Source organism: Epinephelus fuscoguttatus, linkage group LG11 (assembly GCF_011397635.1).
Source record: "Epinephelus fuscoguttatus linkage group LG11, E.fuscoguttatus.final_Chr_v1".
NCBI lineage: Eukaryota > Metazoa > Chordata > Actinopteri > Perciformes > Serranidae > Epinephelus > Epinephelus fuscoguttatus.
In genome coordinates, this window is record NC_064762.1 from 4,233,315 (window position 1) to 4,252,587 (window position 19,273).

A 19,273-nucleotide genomic window follows, 5' to 3' on the forward strand; every position below is an offset into this window, starting at 1 on the left:
TCCACTGTATGTTATATACTGCCTGCAGGAGATAAAGGCTGAGGGAATCTCTGTGCATCAGCCTCTCAGAGCTCAGACTGACTTTCCCAACAGGCAGGAGGTCAGATCTGCAGTGATGAGGGTCTGAAGCACACAGTTATACAGCTAGTTTATAAAGGTGAAGCAACAAAAAGCATGTTTTTATTTGTGTAAGAAGAGGCAGGATGCGGCCGTGTAGTGATTCAGACTGCCTGCACTATAGGTGTCTCCAACCTGGTCACCAGAAGAAAATGTTGGCATTGTACCTTTCTGAAAATCACGGATATGTGACACTGGTACGTTTCATATGCATCATATCAGTGTTTCCAAAGTGACATTGTCGTGATCACATGCAAGCTGATTTTGTCACGAGGAAGTGGAGGGGATGGCGGATGGCATGACACTGCACCTTCAGTCGTGGTTGTGCCACCAGAGCAGCCAAAACATGATCTTTTCCTAAACATAACCAAGGATTTTTGTGCTTAAACCTTACATGAACCACAGCGTTTCTGAAATGTAAAGTTCCAGTGTATCCACTCCATATTAACATGGTTTGCAGAAATGTACGTTGCCGAAATTTTTCTGTAGGTCCCCCTGAGAGTCTGAGGCCCCTGGCCAGGGACCAGCTATGCCCAGTTGGCAGTCTAGTATTGCTCTGGGGTCTCATTTATAAACATTGCGTACGCACAAAACGAGGCCTGAAAGAGGCGTAGGATACTCTATAAAAATCATCTTGATAGAAGAAACTTTGACCCATGCATGCAAAGATTTTGGACACAGGAAATTGGCGACGCAGATGGTGAGGCGGAAACCAGATTGTAGAAACTGTAGACTATTTTTTGGTGCAATATGAAAATAAAAAACAACAATTAAAAAAATAATAATAGTAATAATAATAATGATAATTTAAGGAAAAAAAGCCCTACTCTTCGTCACAATGCCCATTTTAGGTCACAGAAGCAAGATTTTAAGTGAGAGGTGAATCCCTTATCAAAATATGGAAGACTGTCTATAAGAGTGTGTCTTATTCTTTCTAGCTAAAGTGTGTTTGTAAGGTCACTGAGCCACATCTTTGCTGTGTGGACTTCTTTCTTTTTCCAATGCATAAGGAGCAGTTTCTTTGCAATCATGAAGCAATAGGATAGGAAACGTTGCTTAATTTTCTGACATCATTAAACATTCCTAGAATAATATTAAGTGGTTCTGCTTCTAGCTGAATTTGAGGTATTCTAGATATTAGTTTGAAAGGGTGTATTCTGTGTAACCTATCTTCAACATATGTAATCCTAAAATCTAGAATTACTGCCTTGCAGTTGTTTGCCTCTGCTAACCGGCCAAGTTGCATTTACAGTTTAAATCTATGTCTGTGAAAATATGGATGCTTCACCCATATGTTTTCCCCCTGCAGCACATAGGACCTATATAATCAGCACAGTTTCAGCATGGAATGAAATGTCTCCCGTTCTGTTCCTAAGTTATGACCTAGAAAAGTGTTTTTGCAGAACATCATGATGTCACAGTGAAGTTAAACTTTGACCTTTTAGATGTAAAATGTCATGAAAATTTACTGACATAGCCAGGACTCTCTAACATTTATTTATCTGAAGGTTAAGGTAAGGGAATATAACAGACAGGCTTTAATGTTTCCACAGAAAACCAAATGAGGCTCTGGTGAAAGTTCAGTCAGTATGGCAACACTTTTAATTTCCTCACTCCTTGCATGCATGCACACTCACAATCTTAAATTGTCATTGTGCGGGTCTGTAAATTGAGTCATCGGCTGTTCTTCAAATGATTCACAATCAACCAATAGCAGAGTGACACACCTTCTCTGTCAGCCTATCATCTCACTGCTCCTCATTTTAAATATGGTTCCTTCTCTGCCGTAATTCTGTCTTGCTGCAGTCGTGCGCACGCTCCACCGAGTCTTTACAGATTCATCAGCCTCATATGTCTCAGCAGCCTCAGAGTCATCAGCCACCGTCACCAGTGTCTGGACTCCATGGGAGGATTTATCTTACTGTCGCCAAGTACCAAGTACCAAAGACAAAGATTTAAGACTTAAATCTTAATCACAACAAATTATCCTTTCCTCTGTGCACTCATGAAATGTTAAGTGTTAGCATATCTACTACATAATGACACACAAATGTTACATATCCAGGGTTTGCAGGATTGTACAATGCCAACGTTTATTCTGGTGACTGTGTTAGTGTCTCTAAAGGGTGGACAGGTTCCTCGTGTTGCAACTAGCCCATGCCACATTGCCATAGTGTTTACACAGCCTCCTCTTACTCTGCCAGACATGCTTCATGTCGCAACATCAGCTGCTGCACCTTATTAAAAATCTCCGAGCAGAGCTGTGTGCTTCAAAGATCCTGCCTGTTGACAGTGTTTGGCATTGATCTGATAAATGATTGACTTTATGTGTGTAAATTAAAGGAAATAAATTACTCAGTGCTAACATCTGAAACTCGCCAGTTACCATTTTTTTTTTAATCTTGTCTGTCATTATAGCCACAAATGGCATCACAGAACTGGCATCTGAAAATAGCAGGGTGTTGCTTACCCAGCCTTAACATTTCTTGCACACAATCTGCCTGCCGCCAGTTCGATGGAGAGAAACTCTGCAAAACATTTTAACAAAAACAGATGATCTCCAGTTTATTGAAGGTGTTTTGGCCATTTAGAAACTCTCAGTTACCGTACAACATTTAAGTTTCATAGGTTTTAATTGCATCTGACATGTCAGGAGCATTTCTTAGTGTTTTTTTTTGTTGGCCCAGAAAGGCTTCGAGCCACTTTTCTGCTCGGTACTCAAAACCCTTTTAAATGGCAAGAAATGGTGATGAAAGTCAGAAAAGCTGAAAGGGCTGAATTATACAGTTGAATACACTGTTATTACATCAATTCAAACTCTTGAAAAGGTGGCTGTTACAGCCCGAGTCTTTTTGTGCTGTGGGAAAGAGTGTGAAAGAGTGAAAGAGTGATTGTCACATTGTGCCGAATAATCAATACCTTCCCTTTTTAGAGAGGCTGATCCAATCAGGACTATTGTTACAATAAGAACTAATCACTTGTTGTTTGTCTTGGAAAAGATTTAACTTGTTATAACCTTCACCTGTGGAGGTGATGTTGTGAGAACATCTCTGACACCTGTAAACCCAGAGAAATAAACTGGGTGGTATTGATAAGTTACACTTGTGGTTTTGTTTTGTTTTTAAAGATTATTTTCGGGGCTTTTTTCGCCTTTAATGACAGGACAGTTTGAGGGGTAAAGGGGGGGGGGGGGGGCAGATGGGATGACATGCAGCAAAGGGCTGCTGGCTGGAGTTGAACTTAGCTCTATAATCTGTCTTATCAGTAAGAAACAAGCTGAACATATATAACATTTAACTGATATTTCCTTCAGGAGCTGATGGAGACCAAAACAGAGCTAAAATAAAAGTCAGTGTTAGACATTCATCAGGTGGCCGACAGTCACAAGACTCCACATGAATGCAAGTGCAGCGTTTACGTCACATCGTTCAAACTGGAACCACAAGCAACCACATCTGAAGAGCTGTTTATAACGTCTGGGATTTCTGACAGCAATATCTCCTACTACAATACTGTCTCACTCTGGCAAAATGGCTGCAGAGCCTCCAGCACCAAAAATGCCCTCCAAATAATGCCACAGGTCCGTCAAAACACGCACCACAAGATTCATAAACAGTCTCTACCCCAAAGCCATCACCATACTGAACTCTGAACTGAAGCGAACTCACCAAAACACATTAGAGTAAATTTTGTGCAATAAGTGCAATAACTTATTTTATGTGCAATAATATGCATGAGCGCTTTTTTAAAAATCCATTTTAACTGCATTAAGTGTATTAAGAGAGAATGCACCTGTATTTCGTTGTATGTAAAAAAAAATCTGAACCATGGTGGTTAAATCCAAATAAACACATACAATGTGTGTAAAATAGCAACTGTTTGCTAACACGTTACAACTTCATGAGGTGATAGCATGTCATGTTATCATCTTGCTCAGCCTCCACAAAGTGGACACAAAATAAATATAAATACATAAATGCAGCTTTAACCATGATGACTAAATTTCTCTCAGTCCAAACCAAGCTAATTTTGTTACCTTAACATCACCATATTTCAGCTTTACTGTAGTTGCCAGTTTATGACATGAATTATTCAATTATTTAAATATAAAACATAAGCTTGGGATTTGCAGACTGAACAAAAATCAACATTTTGCTGAAGGTTGGTCAGGGGAATTAAAAACTGGAGCACAGCTGAGTAGAGCTTTAATGGTTTACTATCACACATTAAAGTTACAGTACATAACTTCAATAAAAGAAATATCTTTTTGTCATATTGGCTGAAAATGTGACCACATCCTGACAGAAACACATGACCTTAACGTAAGATTTTCCTTAAACTCAGTGTTAAGGCTTTCTTAAAACATCTCCTTCACATTTCCTTAAAATGTTCACCTACATGTAAGTATTAAAGGTTTTCCCCCTATCTTGGTGTTATATGTAAGGAATCCCTTAAAGTTAGTTAAACCATTGCACAAAAGACTTAAAGTATCACAAGCCTGAGCACAAGCACACAAATGGTTATCATGGAAACTGTAGTAATTTACCACTGTAAAATGTTTCAATGTAGTAAATGCCTTAATTTTTTTTAGTTAATTGAGGAAAACATTTAAGGGATTCTGTGCAACAGCCTTAAGTCTTGAGTGTCACCCTTAAGGTGTTTTGTGCAACTGGCTCCAGGTTCCTCTAATGGCATTTGCCACTGCGCCTGAACAAAAACAACCAATCAGAGGCAGGAGGAGTCTCCAGCGCAGCATCACTCACTGCTCTTGCACACGCTGCACTTCCCCCCTCCCCCTGCGCATGCTCTCACTCAGTCAAGCTCAATATCTTCAGCACGTGGCTTCAGGAGAAGCTTTGCAAACACACTGGCTGAGAAACAACCTGCAGCAATGAAAAAACTGCCCATCGTTTCTTCAGAGACATCAGCGTTCACAGCAAAGACACAAGAAAACCAACGACTAAAAGCAAACTGAAAAGAAAAAAGAGTTAGGTCTTTAAACACATGCCATGTTTTCTGCACCTTCAAATCCATTGTTGTCAATGTGGATGCATGGAAGACACAGTCAAAAGCAAGAGCAACACCGTCATTGCACACAGGCGTTCCCAAGCACCTATTGTTCAGATGGCGACAGCCGCACCCTGAGATAAACGAAGTTCAACTTCTGGAATGCAGCAACACACACGGCATGTCATGTGACCAGGAACAATCAATCATAGCCGGTGGACATCTTTATTTTCCTACGTGAATATCAAGGAGAAGTTGATCATTTTAAAGCAGGGCTACCCGGAGCTTTACATCTGTCCCATGGACAATGTTTTAAAACAAACTTAAAAAACGAAACCTGGAAAAACATCAGCTCCAAATTTAAGATTTCTGGTAAGTAGACTATGACACAATGCTGGTTTTGGTCGCTTAGCAACATCAGACACAACCTACCTCCACACTTCATGAAGTTTGCAAAAAGTAGCACCCACCCAGTGCCTGACTCATCGTTTTCCAGGCAGTAAAAGATGCTCAGCGGATCTGATTGCTGATTGGTTATCGTTACACAAATCAGTCGCTGAGGTTCAGATTTGACAGCCCTCGCAAAAAAGCGTATGACGCAAAATCTCACTACTCGCTTCATTTGCACTGCTTAATTGGTGCATATTTTGCCTCAGGTCCATCGCGCCACCTGGCAGGAATTCGCATCTAATCACGTCTTTACATTAATTTACATGTTATTCACACACTCGAATTGTTTAATTTGCAACTGATGTGAATTTGTTTTATTCACACCCCATGTGAACACAACATAAGAGAGCTCCTAAGGTTAAAAAAACAACTGTTAGGAGCAGGCAGGAGGACTTTCAAGAGGCTTAAAAGTTTCTTAATGAGAGCAGATTATATGCTGCATTAGAGATGCGCTCACATCTCACACCCAACACATCAACAACATAACACCAGAAATAAAGTGATCACCACACTAAGACATCTGACAACTCATAATGTGACACTGCAGCAGTGATGACTTGGGTCTGTCGCAGCTCTCCATCAGCGGAATCATCACACTAACAATAACATCATTTCTCAAAGTCTCATAATGTGATGCAGTTCATGTCATTTAAACTGGGCGTCCACAGCTTGCAGGTTCACCATCTGTTAAAAGAATGCATCGCACCTAGCAACAGGGTCCACCACACTTCCTCACTAAGGTAAAAGTTCCTGTCCATTCCTTGCTCAGATTCGCTCTGAGAAATTTCCTAAAGACTGACAGGGCTGGGTCCCAATCGATAGCCTACAATAAGAATTCACACCAGTAACAACAAGCTGGCAAAAATACCACACGACTATTTGGAACATAGTGAGCAAAATAAACGATTACACTGCAGGAGCTGTTGTAAGATTTTATCTGGTTGTTTTTTAATACTAAACTTAATAACTGTGAATCCTTTGTTGTCAGTGAAAGAGGCAAACTACAACTTTTAACAGCCACTCTTAAAGTCTGCAGGGGTTGGACGTCTCCTGCTGAAAGCACAGACTCTGTGAGGAGGAGTATCACTTCAAAGCCAGAGTTTTAGTTCGCTCATTCAATGATTCACTTTATCATATTTTCTTACAGCCAGAGACATTAACTGAGACAAACTGCACTTCAGTACCTGCAGCTGTTTCAGCTGTACTTCAGTTTTATTTTAAGTAGATGTACGCTTTTGTGAAAACATTTTGTTTTTTCTTGGTGTTAATTAAAAAGATTTAGGATAATTCACTGTTGTGTTCACAGCCTGGGGACATTTTACTGTGATGCAAGGTCAGTAATTAAATAAACTAATGATATTTAAGAGTCAAAAGCACTCTTAATTATTTGCTTCAATTTGTTATGACAGGCACTAATTATTAATTCCTAGCTGATGTTATTGTCTTAGATTCATACTGATGGATCAGTAAACATCCTTCAACTGAGAATGTACTGTAAAGGTGGATTTATACTTGGGCGTCAGCTTTATGTAGAGCCTACACACGTGGCCTACGCCATTACTACACCACTAGTTGGCGGCGGAGGTTTCTGTGAAGTGCTGTAAAGTTTCGTTGATTCAAAACACACATTAAACACACATTAAACATGGCTTAATAGAGACAATTTCAAACACAAGTACACAAATCAGCTTCACTATAACTCGCAGCATTCACAGACAAACACTTGTCTTTATCTGGACACATTTTCCCCACAAATACAACATGCTAACGTTATTAGCACAAGCCTATGGCGTTTTACATTGTATAAATTAGCCTAGCAGCTAGCAGAGACTTCCTCTGCTCATATGAAGCCAGGATAAATCACACACAAGACTTAAAATGCTATTTTGTGGAGGCTTTATTGTCTTCACAATTTATTGTTTCTTATCTGTGAAATCAAAGTAAATAAAAGCTTTGTTTCCACTGAGGGAAATGGTTTCAGCTTGCTATGTTTTTAATAATTTCACTGCTTTATGTTGCTGCAGACAGCGATTTCTGACAGGGAACTGACGCCATTATAAAGCTCTCTTCAAAGCCAGACTCCATTGAGAAAAACAGTGATTTAACATCACTGAACACAGGAGCTGCTGGTCTACCACTGCCTCGATCTGTTGCTGGGTTTAAAAGGGTTAATTCAGATTCACCAAAGTCACACAATGACACTAACAAACTAACTGATCGAGGCTGCAGTAGACCAGCAGCTCCCGAGTTTAGCGAGTGTGTCGAGCCTCTCTGATTCGCCTCTCCCTCCAGGAGCCTGGTGGGTGGAGTCAGGTCATCAGGGAGATTCAGCCCACCTGGGCAGGCTGCAGGACTACATGAGCTGATGGCAGTCGACCAGTCTTTCTCTACTCTGGTTTCCACCCTGTTTGGTTTTGTTATGTTTAGTTTATAACTACACTCCTTTCCATTGTAGTTAAGTAAAATAAACTTCTCTTCAGTTGCGACTCATGTGTGGTCTCTCTTTCTGTGTCCAGCCTTGAGCCGGGTTGTGACACGAGCCAAAATAACTGTGTGTGTGTGTGTGTGTGTGTCCCTTTCTGTCTGTGCTCTCTGAATTTGGACATTTTTACAGGTCTTTGAACACAGAACTCTTCATAACTTCTTTTGCCTTCATTTCCTCGGCAGCAGTTTGTGTAGTTCGACTCACAGGATGAATAACTGATCAGAGCTGATGAAATCAGATCGCTGGATGAGAGGAGCAGCTGCTATAAAAGTGCATGACAGCAAACTTTTTAGACCCAGCACAATGAACGGTTTAGTTTAATTTTCACAGCGCCTGACGCTCTGCTGCTCTGTACACAGAGTACGCTCTGCACTCTGAAAGTGTGGTGCAATGAATAACTGAACAGTATATACTATATTCCAAAAGCGCTTCTAATGAACGGTCCAGCCAAAATATATAAAATCAGTATGTGACGGCAGATGTTTATACCATGGCAAGACAAAAAAAGTGGTAACACACTGACTATGAGTAAGTACCCCATACAACCCAACTTCAAAAAATCCAAAGTACCCTTTTAACGACACAGTTTACACAATTTTATCACTGCTGATTTATTAAATCTGAGTTTTACTGAGTGAAAAAAAGATACCAAATTTAGCCAAAATAATATATCAGTAATATAAAGTAGTTGTAGGCAGGTTATGAAACAAGTACAGGAAGTCAGTAACGCACTCTCAGCTGAGATGACTAAACACATAGTTCAAGGTGCTGTATGTTTACTTCTCAATTAGGGAAAATATCCTTTAATAAAAGCCATTATAATAACATGAAACTATATGAGCACAACCATCCATCCATACACTTATCCGGGGCCAAGTCTTGGGGGCAGCAGGCTTCCCTAGCAGCACTTTCCAGCTCCTCCTGAGGGACCCCGAGGCGTTCCCAGGCCAGATGAGATGTGTAATCCCTCCAGTGTGTTCTGGGTCTGCCCCGGGGCCTCCTACCAGTGGGACGTGCCCAGAACACCTCTAACAGGAGGCGCCCAGGAGGATCCTGATCAGATGCACAAACCAAGTCAACTGGTCCCTTTTGATGTGAAGGAGCAGCGGCTCTACTCCGAGCTCCCTCCGGAAGTCTGAGCTCCTCCCCCTATCTCTAAAGGCCCTGACGGTCGGCCGTCGGTGAGCGTCTGTCGGCCTAGTTTTTGCGGTGTGTCCCGCACCGTCGGCACTTCCGCGTCGGCTGCTTTTTGGCCGATTGAGCATGTTGAATCGGCGGCGGAACTAGTCGGTGAAAGAGATCACTCTGATTGGCTGTTCAGTTTAGTGAATCAGTGCACGAGAAGAGAAACGGAAATGACCAAAGAAAGCTGCACGCTACAGTATCCATGATTTCACCCATTTCGTGCGGTTTCTCCTTATTTTTCCTCTCCGCGTCTTCCTCTCTTCTTCCACAAGCAAAAGACCAAGGGCTGACAATGCCAGTGCCATTTGTAACTTATCAGACATTTTATCAGCTACGCGAAACCGTCTGTGGCGAGCAAGAGTGGCGTGAAAATGCTAAGCAACCGCTAGCTTCTTTGTTTATATTTCATGCATTCGTCGGACTTCCGGTTTCCCGAGTTATTTCCTCTCACGCATGCGCAGAACTGGCCGTTGGCCGGTTGGCCGTCGGATGTCGTCTGTGCAGTGTGTTCAAATGTACTGACACAGGGCGACGTGAGGCGACATAGACGACGGAACAGTCGGCTTCATCGGCTTCGTCGCCGCTAGTTCTTTTGCCGTCGGCTTGGTGTGTCAGGGCCTTAAGGCTGAGCACAGACACCCTACAGAGGAAACTCATTTAGCCACTTGTATCTGCAACCTCGTTCTTTTGGTCACTACCCAGAGCTCATGACCATAGCTGACGGTTGGGGCGTAGATGGACCAGTGTATTGAAAGATGCCAAACCACCTATACATCTTAATTCAATTCAATTTATCTTTATTTATCCCAAGGAAATTCTTGTACCGGAGAATGCTTCAAATTACAGTAGCACTAAGCAGAGAAACCACAATTTAATGCTCACAGCCAGAACAACCAGTGGGTTCCCAGGTCTGGGTCACTCACTTGGTCCAATTTTAGAACAACAGAGTATTAAATATCTGACAAAATATATAAATATACCAGATAAGAAGTGTTTTCAAGGAGCAAAAGCAAAACCAGTGCTTAATAGAGTAACACACTGCACTGTTCGCTCACTCGTGAGTAAGACGCTGAGATACTAAAACTCCTAAAATTAAATATTTCACTGACTGAATCTTCACTAAAGACAAATAAACAAACAAACACACAAAAAAAGCCTAAAATGTGACTTTCAAACATAAAATCAAATGTCAAAATCAACACTGAGAGACACACAGGGGACCACACGTGTCATACATGGACACATTCATACAGGGATCTGAGTGCTGGCTGCCCCAAAGGATTACACACACACACACACAGAGTCTCAGTTCCACTTGTACAGTAACCAACATTCTTCACTCCGTCTACATGTTTCAGACCGAGACATGAAAGCGTCACACTGACTGCAGACTCAGAGCATGGCGGAGCATTGAAAATTAATTCAATAATCAGGGCAGAGCGTCTGCACTTAAAGGGCCACCACGGGTTAATTATGAAATTAAACAGATATCCCCATGAAAGGACAGAACCACGCATATTAGAAGTTCATGTTATTCACAGGGTCAGCTCGGGTTACATTTTCCTACAGAAATATATCAGCTGTTAAACACTGACGGGGCAGGAAACAGCCCAGCAGATGTGATTCATGTCAGACCTGGTGTGTGTGTGTAGGTACCGGGCGTCTCCAGGACAATGACAGCAAATGAACATAAACAAGCCTCCTCCAATGAAACCAAGCAACCATGACACTAATCTCGCTTCTCATTGCATGGCGCTCCCGTATGGAGCCGCTCAGATGACAAGCAGTGTAAACACACATGGATGCACACAATATTTGATTAGGTGTTAGACTCAAATTAAATTAAATTAAAGGTACAGTCGGTCAAACAGATCACATGACTTGTTCAGAGGTGTGGTGTGTATCTGTGTGGCATCACAGATGAAGGGAAAAAGTTAGTTAATGATTAGTAGAGAATAGCAGCAATAGGCTTCATCGTTTGAAACTCAACAGAAGGTTTGATTCAGTACAACACAACTCAGTGCATCACACCCAACTGCAGTGGTGTTAGAAGAACTCAAAATCTTCACTTAAAGGGACAGTTCACCCCAAAATCACCTGTAGTGCTATTTATCAGTCTAGATTGTTTTGGTGTGTTGCAGAGTGTGCCAAAAAATAAATTAGTCTCCTTCCAGAAATCATGATCAGTTAATCAAGATAATCCACAGACCTTGTTGAGAGCAGTTTCATGTAGGAACTATTTTCTGTCTGCCAAACTACACCTGCCAACTGTATCATCGCGCAGAAGGAAGAGTGCATCTACTCATGGATGAGACGCTCGTGCTTGTGACAGCCTGAAATGGAAACATTAATGGCGTCCTCCTCAACTGAGCTGTAGCGTTAGCTTGCCCTAGCATCTACTGCTAGGTGAGCTAGCAGTAGATGCACACCTCCATCTGCATAATATTGTGGAGTACTCTAAACCGATAGATAGCATCTGCCTGGGTCCAGACCTTTGAATCCACTGAGATCAAGCTGACTGATTCATCTAGCATCATGACATGGAACAGCAGCTTCTCAGTTAAAATAAAAAAACAACTAATATATGCCTCGGGGGGACTAACGCCGCTGTCACGCTGTTGTCAAGCTGCGCACCAAAACCAATGAGGAGTAAAGACAGTCTTTGTGCTATTGAGGCTGTTCTAAATCAGCGAGTGCTCTTATTAAGTAATTTGTTTAACATCATTCCATTCCATTTTTAAAAACCTGGCAAAACAGGTGGCATGGCTAAGATAAGATAAGATAAAATAAGATAAAACGTTATTGTCTCCAACAGGAAATTTGTTTTGGGCACATAGTGCGACATAGCTGCCTTGCATGAACTGATGTTAAATTAATACATTAGTCTCTTTTGATGCAATGACTAAAGATGAAAATGGAGGGTAACAAGTTGAAAATTCTGTCTGATATCAGGCAAATATCGCACTACAAGGAAAATTGTCCCTTTACATCGAGGTACCAATACAAAAATGTAAAAAAAAACAAAAAACAAACCAAATATCATTACGAGTAAAGGTCCTGTACAGAAGCGTATTGCATTCACTTGACAAATTTAAAAAAATCTGTTTTATTGAGTAATTTTTTTCCTGTTTTTTTTTTTGGAGTCATTTTTTTATTTTTCTGTTTTTCGTGGTAATTTTTTTTTTTAGGTTTTTTTTTTAGTATTTTTTTCTGAGTTAAAGGGAAATTTCAGTTTATTTCAACCTGTCTCCTATCGTCCTAAATTTGTTTCAAGTGACTAGTGACATAAAAATAATAGTTAGCATGTTAGCCGTTAGCCTAGATACAGCCGGGGCGCATAGTAGCGTCAGACCTGTTAAAACGTAAGTGAACGGGCAACCTTCAAGTGCAAAGTTAGTCCACTAAACAAGCTTTTTCTCCACAAAGACCACCTCATATCGTTAGGATAAATGTCAGAGAACATATAGAAAACGACATGTAAACGTGTTGTCTTACCTTACCGGTGTGCTGCCATGTTTGTTTACCATCTAGCTCTGCTTTCCAAAGCGCGGCCGAAATATATCTGGCGAGCTCTAGATAAAGCCCAGCTGGATACTACTCCAGGTGGAGGTGTCTCGTCCTCGGTCACATCCAGACCTTGAAAATAAGGCTGCAACCGGTCCCATTCCTTGCAACAGAGGCATTCCTCTTCTGTGGGCACTGGGGCACAGCATTCACAGGTACACCACCAATCTCCAGAGCTACGCAGCCTTGCAGCAGCCATTCCTCCTCTCTCGTCCTCTACCTGTTGCGCCTCTCTCTCTCTCCTCCTCCGTTCTTCAATTTCACGAAGCTCTTCATCAGTGTATTCCTCCTCCACAAAGTCGAAGTCTGGCACAAAGTCAGCCATTATTCTATAAATCTTTCATAAAATAAATGAATGAACTTTTCAGGCTACTGTCCGGTTCTGCCTTCCAGCTGTTGCTGCTTGTTCTCGAGAGATTTCAGGCACGCTATGAGATCGCTGCTTGTTCACGCGAGATTTCGGCCGCGCTTTGGAAAGCAGAGCTAGATGGTAAACAAACATGGCAGCACACCGGTAAGGTAAGACAACACGTTTACATGTCATTTTCTATATGTTCTCTGATATTTATCCTAACGATATGAGGTGGTCTTTGTGGGAAAAAGCTTGTTTAGTGGACTAACTTTGCACTTGAAGGTTGCCCGTTCACTTATGTTTTAACAGGTCTGACGCTACTATGCACCCCGGCTGTATCTAGGCTAACGGCTAACATGCTAACTATTATTTTTCTGTCACAAGTCATTTGAAACAAATTTAGGACGATAGGAGACAGGTTGAAATAAACCGAAATTTCCCTTTAAGAGAGCAATAGAACAACAGACACTTCCTTTCTTGAGAGCTCGATATAATGGAAGCAAACATGACCCGCTTGTTTAGTTTAATCCAGTTTTACTTTGTTTTGGGTTTGAGACACTGGGATAAGGTGCCTGCGTAAAGTTGACAAACTAATGCTGACACCATCTATATGACTTAAAGACAAGAGTATCTCCCAGTGTCTCAAACCCAAAACAAAGTAAAACTGGATTAAACTAAACAAGCGGGTCATGTTTGCTTCCATTATATCGAGCTCTCAAGAAAGGAATATAAGCGTCTGTTGTTCTATTGCTCTCTTAACTCAAAATTACTCCGAAAAACAGAAAAAAATTAGTCATTAAAACAGATTTTTTTTTTTAAATTTGTCAAGTGAAGGCGATACGTTTCCGTAGTCCTGCATTTAAAAGTGTAAAATAACTTAAGTATTGTCAGCATATTGTACTTTAAGTATCAAAGTACAAGCACAGAACCCTGAGATGGATATATTACCATATATCACATTATTAAATTGTTAATATTAATGCTTCAGTGCATGAGCAGCATTTTACTGTCATAGCTGCTCAAGGTGGAGCTACTGTAACTATTTTTATGCAGTCAGGTATTTTACTTTAGTGGGTTGGACATCTCTGAAGGGTCACAAGATAAATCTGAGGAGCTGTGGGATGATTTAGTGGAAGAAAGAAAATCTGCCGAAAATTTCTGCCTCACAAATGTGAAGTTATTCTTTGGATATTTTTCTCTTATCAGACATTTGTTGTTATTAAACCATCAACCAGAGAGGTTTAGAAAGAAAATCTGTCTTTGGTTGACGTGCTGACGACTCGGAGACATCTGAAAAATATGAAGTTGATTTTTTTTGCAAGAATTTCTGTATTAAATTTCATAAGATTTTTTAATGTGAAATCTTATTCTGAAAAATAACTTGCAACCACAGCTGTCAGATAAATGTGCTGGAGTTAAAAGTACAATATTTCCCTCTGAAACAGGGTACTTTCCACCCTCCCTCATGAGCTGACAGGACTGTGGGACAGATTTGTTTCTGTTGAACGCTGCAGAAAATCAAGAGGCCACAGTGTTGTAAATGATTATCACAGTTTAATGATGATTCAACGTGCTGGAACACAATAAATGAAAATAAGCATTAAATATACCACTAATCCAAAAACTATTCTACTGGCTCGTATTTCATTGATGATCTAAGCATTTGATTTGTATGTTGGCAGAGCTCCACTGATAATTCTCAGTGGATTGCCCTCGCAGTAATGGCTCGGTTATTAGTCCTGCATGGCTATTTAATGACGGGTCTAGGTGTGAGTCATTTAAACACTTCTATATTAAGTTTTATGACATTTATGATGGCTTAGTGAGGTGGGGTGCGGTCTGTTGGATCAAAGGGAGAATGTGGTGAGGAGGCGCAGCGTGGTGAGGTATAAGTCTGCTGAAGAAACTGCACAAGATTAATGTTCAACTACAATAAACTAGTGTGTCAGAGAGTGGCCTGGCAGGTCGTTTTTTCATCTACACAGCGAGATAGTCTCAAGGCAGCCCTAAAAAAAGGAGACTTGGCAGAATAAAAAGAAGCAAGTCATTTATGATACTGTGAACAAGAGGGGGAATTAGGCCTGCTAAAGGTGGCTGTTAATAACGATTAAAAAACCATAGAACGAGGAAAGAACAAGGTCTAAATCAGTGAGACACTTCTTTATCTGAGCCACAAATACTGATCAACAGTGGTGGACAGTAACTAAGTACATAAATACTGTCCTTAAGTCTGGGTTTCTCCAGGCTAAGAGTAGGCCTTTGAAGGGTGACAGCAGGCCCACATACAGTAAAAGCAGTAACTGTGTTCCTTTATTTGACAAAAACCTGTTTCCTGTTATTTCTGACTAGAAAATGAATATCATACTTGAGCAAATGAAACCCCCAGGTGGAGGGTAGTGAGTTTGAGAGTGAGGATTAAGGCTAGGAGAGGGGAAGAAGTAACTGCATGTCAGTGCTACAGTGTCCATAGAATCAGGTCCGCACATTTTTCAGAGTTGCCCTCTCACTGAGGTTGCAGCAATATACTGGTTTCAAGGTATAGTGGATATAAAAGTCGATGTTATCATACCGTGTACATTTGCTTATCCAAGATATTGGATTGGATTTATAAAAAAAATGCATCTCTCCTTTATTATAGTTATTTTCGCAGGGGAGATTTTTTACACATGCTTCCATATTAAAACTGTTTCAAGGTTCGATTTTAGTATTAAAACATTTGTTTAACCAAAAATAACCCTTCTTTTTTTTAAAGGTCTTTCTGATTGATTGTACAATAGTTTCTGAGACGGTTACGGTATCGTGAAAATGTCATACCGTTACAACCCTATACTTCACACATGTGGAACACAAAAGGAGATGGTCATGTTGGACGTCCATCCATCCATTTTCTAACTGCCTTTCCTCTTGGGGGTCACCAGACTATCACAGGGCTGACACATAGAGACAGACAGGAGGTCACAGGGGGCTGGAGCCTTCCCAGCTGACACTGGGTGAGAGGCAGGGTTCACCCTGGACAGGTCACCAGACTATCACAGGGCTGACACATAGAGACAGACAACCATTCACACTCACATTCACACCTACGGACAATTTAGAGTCACCAATTAACCTGCATGTCTTTGGACTGTGGGAGGAAGCTGGAGCACCTGGAGGAAACCCATGCTGACATGGGGAGAACATGCAAACTCCGCACAGAAGGGCTCCCTCACCCCAGCTTTGAACCAGTAACCCTGTTGCTGTGAGGCAAGGCAACAGTGCTGGACTCATGTTGGACGTATTCTTACCTAACTCGCAAAAAAAGGTTATTTGCAGGTGTTTTTTTGTGTCAGTTTTTCTTTTAGGTGCCATTGAGTGTAAAACAAAGAACACGCGGGTCAGATTGAGGCTGTTGGATATTAAATATATTGACATAAATGAGAGGCAACATGATGGCGCAGTGGTTAGCATTGTCACCTCATAGCAACAGGGTTACTGGTTCAAAGCCAGGGTGTGGGAGCCCTTCTGTGCAGAGTTTGCATGTTCTCCCTGTGTCAGCGTGGGTTTCCTCCAGGTGCTCCAGCTTCCTCCCACAGTCCAAAGACATGCAGGTTAATTGGTGACTCTAAATTGTCCGTAGGTGTGAATGTGAGTGTGAATGGTTGTCTGTCTCTATGTGTCAGCCCTGTGATAGTCTGGTGACCTGTCCAGGGTGAACCCTGCCTCTCACCCAGTGTCAGCTGGGATAGGCTCCACCCCCTGTGACCTCCAACAGGAGAAGCGGTTATAGAAGATGAATGAATGAATGGATAAAATGCAATAACAATAACTTAATATTTCAACACGTCAATCCTCTGACTGCATCACATCAGCTGAAATATAAGAGCCACTTCTGTGAGGTGCGTTAATAACAGGCAGGTTATCTGTGGAGATAAAATATATATAAAATATTCAATCAAACTGTACTTCCTGAATTATTTTTAATTTAAAATATATTACCTTAGTGTCCTGAGATGATCGTTTTAAACATGCTGCCTGGTTGAATTATTTGAACAGTGCATGGTTATTATAGGATTTGCTGTTTACGGTCGGGCCATGGATCTTGCATCAACAGATCAGGTTGCAGTACTAATCTGTCATATGTGTGCGTGGCATGGCAGGTGTGGCGCTGCAAGTTACAGTGCCAGGGAGGGAGCAGGTCTTAAAAATCAGACCTGTGCAGGACATTACGCAAAATGTATGCTGCAGCTGTAATTCAGCCTTTTAAAGATTTTTAAAATGAAAATATAAAGCCACTTAAATTCACTAAACTTGTGTAAACAAGTTCAGCTGAATGAATCAACAATCGTTAAGTCACAAAGACAAACACAGAGACATTTCCTCAGTTTGAAGAGTCACTTCTTCATTTGACATGAAGGATTTTCAGCTGCAGCTGCTCCTGTCGGAGCCTCTTTGTACCACAGTTAGTACAAAGGCACCAATTATCCAATTCATTTCACATAAAGGCGAAGATTCAGTCCAAAGTCCAAAAACTGAAAAGAAATTTGTGTAGCAGAACGTTCCTGCTTTTCTTCCCTCCTGCCTCATTAATCACCTCAAGACTCTCCAGAATGATATGAAGACCCTTCAGAGGGGTCGGACTCCAGGTTAGAAACAAATAAACTACCTAACTGTATGTAATGTAGGGTACAAGGGTAAAATTAAAAGCACTGAAATCAAACTATCACGGTGGTTTAACAGACAAAGTCTCCAGATTCCAGTCAGTTTAACATCTGCACAAACAGGAAACAGTCATCACACAGTCATCCCCTGAAGCCTGATCGACTGTGCAGTTTAAAGGGTGTGTCTAAGTGACTAATGGGAGCAACACTTTCTTAAATTGGTCCAGTTCTGACCAAGAGGGCTGCTGCAAAACAGGCTGCAATGTAACCACATAGCACCGTCAATTTAAGTTCACTGAAATGTTTGTTTTTGCCACTGATATGCTCAAATTATTATTGTAAGTGTCTTCAAACATTATAGAAAGGATCCCTACAGAGACCTTTTTGTTACAGAGTAAAATCTCTTTTGTTGAACCAAAAACAGACCCGAAAACGGTATCTCCAAACCCACCAGACTCCATTTAAATAATTAGTAATTTTAGCTTGGATAGAGGCAGCATGTTCTTACAGCTAACTGGGTGAATTGAGGCTTTCTTTCTTTCAACCAAAACAGAGCTGGTGATTGTTGGAACATTGGAAAAACAAACTGAGATGATTTCTATTAGTTTAAAATTGTTTTTGTCAACTTTGACAAAATCACTGTTTTTTAAAATGGAGTCTGGTGAGTTTGGCGAGAGTGATTTCAGCAGCATATTTTCACATCTAACTGGGTTAAATATAGTTTACCAAACCAAACCAGAGTTGGTTATTGTTGGAACAGTGGAGAGACAAACCAGGGCATTTCTTTGTGTTTTCCTTTGTTTCTGTCGACCTTGAAAAAAGAATGTTTAACCAGACGCAGCCCCAAAATCATGACCAGCAAACCCACCAGAATTAACAGTAATTTCATCACTGTCAAACACACTTCATTTAAAATCATTCATTTTGTTAAGGAATAAAGTCCTTCTTGTTTAATCAGAAACAGCCCCAGAATCGCTGTCACCAAACCCACCAGACTCAATAAAAAAAGTAATTTTAGTGTGTATGGAGCCAGTATATTTTCATATTTTACTGAGTGAATTAAGGGTTTACTTAAACCAAACCAAAGTTGGTGATTGTCGGACCAGTGGAAAGATGAAACAAGACAGCTTTTGTGTATTTTGTTTCTACTGGTTTTAAATGAAGTGTGTTTCACAATGATGAAATTACTGTTTTTTTAAATGGAGTCTGGTGGTAGCTGGTCTGGTTAAAATGCCTCTTTCAAGGTTGACAGAAACAAAATAAAATTCATAAAAGCCATTTTGGTTCCCTTTTCCACTCTTCCAATAATCACCAACTCTGGTTTGGTTGAAATTAGTCTCGCTCACCAGATCTTTCTCAAGAAAAGAAAGGTCTGGCTGGGCCAACTCTCACTTTAAGATGGGAGAAAAAACGCCCCGGCTGCTTGTATTTCTTTCAACCAATCACAATCATTCTGGGCGGTGCCACAGCAATGGT

The 19,273-nt window shown here is 40.9% G+C and overlaps 2 protein-coding genes across 2 annotated transcripts in view; one reads left to right on the plus strand and one right to left on the minus strand.

Annotated features, from left to right (window-relative positions):
• The window catches only part of LOC125897313 (vascular endothelial growth factor A-like), a 341,071-nt gene extending 324,750 nt beyond the window's left edge, over positions 1–16,321 (plus strand). The window contains exon 8 of the transcript XR_007450407.1: positions 16,178–16,321. The gene's annotated coding sequence lies outside the window, so the exon portion shown is untranslated. The remainder of the gene's footprint in view (positions 1–16,177) is intronic.
• Positions 1–19,273, minus strand: part of LOC125897268 (bromo adjacent homology domain-containing 1 protein-like) — a 67,449-nt gene that overhangs the window by 45,195 nt on the left and 2,981 nt on the right. The gene's annotated exons all lie outside the window — the stretch shown is intronic.